Source organism: Bactrocera neohumeralis, unplaced genomic scaffold (assembly GCF_024586455.1).
Source record: "Bactrocera neohumeralis isolate Rockhampton unplaced genomic scaffold, APGP_CSIRO_Bneo_wtdbg2-racon-allhic-juicebox.fasta_v2 cluster09, whole genome shotgun sequence".
NCBI lineage: Eukaryota > Metazoa > Arthropoda > Insecta > Diptera > Tephritidae > Bactrocera > Bactrocera neohumeralis.
Window position 1 is genome coordinate 1,621,368 of NW_026089622.1, and position 3,041 is coordinate 1,624,408.

General features: G+C 33.3%; 1 long non-coding RNA gene across 1 annotated transcript; it reads right to left on the minus strand.

The window, feature by feature from the left end:
• Positions 1 to 127: 127 nt before the first annotated feature.
• LOC126763996 (uncharacterized) lies at positions 128 to 2,486 on the minus strand. Its single transcript, XR_007667752.1, has 2 exons — positions 2,255 to 2,486; positions 128 to 2,187 (listed from the first exon to the last, which is right to left on the minus strand). It is a non-coding gene; the product is annotated as an uncharacterized LOC126763996 (long non-coding RNA).
• Between the last annotated feature and the right edge of the window lie 555 nt (positions 2,487 to 3,041).

The window sequence follows — 3,041 nt, forward strand, 5'->3', positions numbered from 1 at the left end:
AATTTCCTTAAAGATAATAACATCCTTAACCTAATTTAGCATAGTTTAAGATATCATAGTTAAAATATCATAATTATTTACTAGTACTACGAACTTAAGCAACAAAACTTAGTATTAAAACGATGACTGAAAGCCTTGCAGCTAGTGTCATTTTAAAGTTTATGCTGTAATTTATTGCTGTGTAAACTGTTGTAAATAAATAAATAAATAAATTACATGATGGTAATACACTAAAGTTCTTTCTTGGTTTCGAAATAGAACGTGAGGGTAAAACAGGTGCGATTTCTGTGTGTCAGAAAAAATACATCAAAGAGTTGTTGAGTGTATGCGGAGTGAACTCATGTCGTCCAGTAAGCACACCTCTCGATCCTGGTTTTCAGATAAGCTGTAACGATAAGAACTGCTCCAAGGTGGACATAACAAACTATCAGTCTTTAATTGGATCTTTAATGTATTTAGCGATTTCAACACGTCCTAATATAATGCATGCAGTTAGTTTATTGGCTCAAAGAAACCATGATCCTCATTCCGAACATGAAGCTGGCGCAAAGAATGTTCTACGGTATTTATCAAAAACCGTAGATTTAAAGCTTTATTATCACAAAAGTGACAAACCGGTAGAAGGCTACGCGGATGCAGATTGGGCAAGCAACAATACAGACAGGAAGTCATACACCGGCTATTCATTCTTTCTAGCTGGCAGTACATTCTCTTGGCAATCCAAGAAGCAAGATGTCGTCGCTTTAAGTAGCACTGAGGCAGAATACATTGCCTTGTGCACAGCAGCAAAAGAAGCAGTATACCTTCGTCGCTTATTGAAGGAAGTAGGTTGCAGTTCCGAAGAGCCAATTTTGTTGAAAGCCGACAACATAAGCGCAATACAAATTTCGAAGAATCCTATATTTCATAAGAGAACCAAGCATATAGAGCTAAAATATCATTACATTCGAGATGTGGTTGATCGTAGAGAAATAGAGTAAGAGTATGTTTCAACAAATGAAAATGTATCTGATATTTTTACTAAAAATTTGCAAAAACAAAAACATGTTAAATTTGTAGAAATGCTTGGTCTTAAATATTAACGTCTAGAAATATTTTACTTGAGAAAGAGTGTTGAAAATGTAACAAGTAATATATTTCCTAAGAGGGCTTTGTCCGGAAATGTAATACGAATAAGTTATATATTCCATATGAATACACTATATTGTATATGTAACATATATAACTACTGAAACATGAAATCCATTTTGTATAATAAGTCTTGAATAAACAGTTGAACTGAGAACTCTGCCAACAGGGCACAACGTCGCTGCAAAAAATTTTAAATTTAGACTCATCTAAAAATACTATTTTCGCCAATCAAGTTTAGTCCAATTTTTGGCGCTCAAATCAACCTCTTGAAGCCTTCGACGAACAGTTCTTGCGCGACCCCTCAAGCTGATGAACGTATCACCAGATATGTCCTAGATCTTGTCTTCTTCTTTGCTGCATAGCCAGTTTTTCTCTTAAGAGACTTGGTTTTATCGATATTTTTTAGAAATTCGCCGATGGAAGATTTGCTGAAGCCAATTCCATTACTAATTTCCGGAATTGTCAAAATATTACTTTTCGGCAGTTCGCATATTTTTTTTTTTAATTTGGCATATTTGAGCTTTAACCAAGCACGAGCACGAAATAAACTTTGAAACTATTGAAAAATAAAAGTAAAAGTTGTTATAAAACGTGTTCAGAGCACTAATTTAAGTGAAAGAATAAACCCTTCCGCTAAAAATTACACTTGTCGGTTACAATCGTGCTTTAAATACAAACCGACGGGTTGTCCGGATTTCACTGTCTGCTACTGTATATAACGAAAACGGCATTTTAGCACTCCAATTGTCCTTTCAACTACGTTCCTTTCCTTTGCATATTTTTTATTAAAATTTAATTCCGCTATTACTGATAAAGCGTTTCGGAAAGCCGTCCATAGATACTCGTGTGGTGGATAAAAGAAATTTAATTTTAGTAATTATGTATGTACATGCACATATAAATTGTAGTTACCTAAGTAAACCAATTGTTATCTTCTGTTTGGTATGTTTGCTCAAAATATGTTTTTAATGGGCTATTATTCCACACAAATGAGATGTGACTAGGTCTTCCATACCTTGAATAAACACGTCTTATCACCATATTCTGATCGCACGCCTGATAAAATGATTTGTTAAAACGAAATAATAATAATTTATAAGTGATTTGTTTAGTTGCTACTTACAATCATCGCATTCATGCTGTAAAATGCCTTTATATTTAAATACAAATGTGTGTTTTCGCGTTTTCGCACGGCGCAATAATCAAAACATGCGTTCATCAACGCAACCAAACACATTTGGTCATTACGGGGCACCTCGACAGGATAAAATCTATGTCTTGCTAACTGTCAAATCTATTGCTATTGCCATTGCCAAATCTGTATGTGGGCATTTGTTATCATAAGATAATCATTTGCGCAAAGGCATAGGGTAGGTAGGTTTGAGCTGATGTAGCGCATGCTTTGAGCTCTTGAAAAATTTATTTTATCATTTGCGAAGGTAGCATTTGAGTAGGTAGCTGATGTAGCGCATGTTTTGAGCCCTTTTATGTGGAAAAAAAGGATAAAGATCCTTTTGTTTACAAATGTATTTCTGGGACAAATAAGAATTCATATTTTTGGACTACTATGTAATAATTGTGGCATACATTTTATATACCAATTAAAATAATAAATTTAAAACGAGCAATGATATTTTGATTTTTGCTAGTATAAGTTTATTACATTTAAGATTTCGCTTATTCCCAACCCAATTTGCATAATTTTTCTGTATATTAACAATATTAAACTAAATATTAATTTTTTGAAAAAATGTTATTTTAAAAATGTACTTTATTTTTATAATATAACACAACCGTCTCAATACTCGCTCTACTAATTTTCATATTACCGAAATGAAAATGCCGTCGGCATATGTGCAAATGGAATATGTTGCCTCTTCAAAATTTTCATAGAAATGAAAACTGCGCTG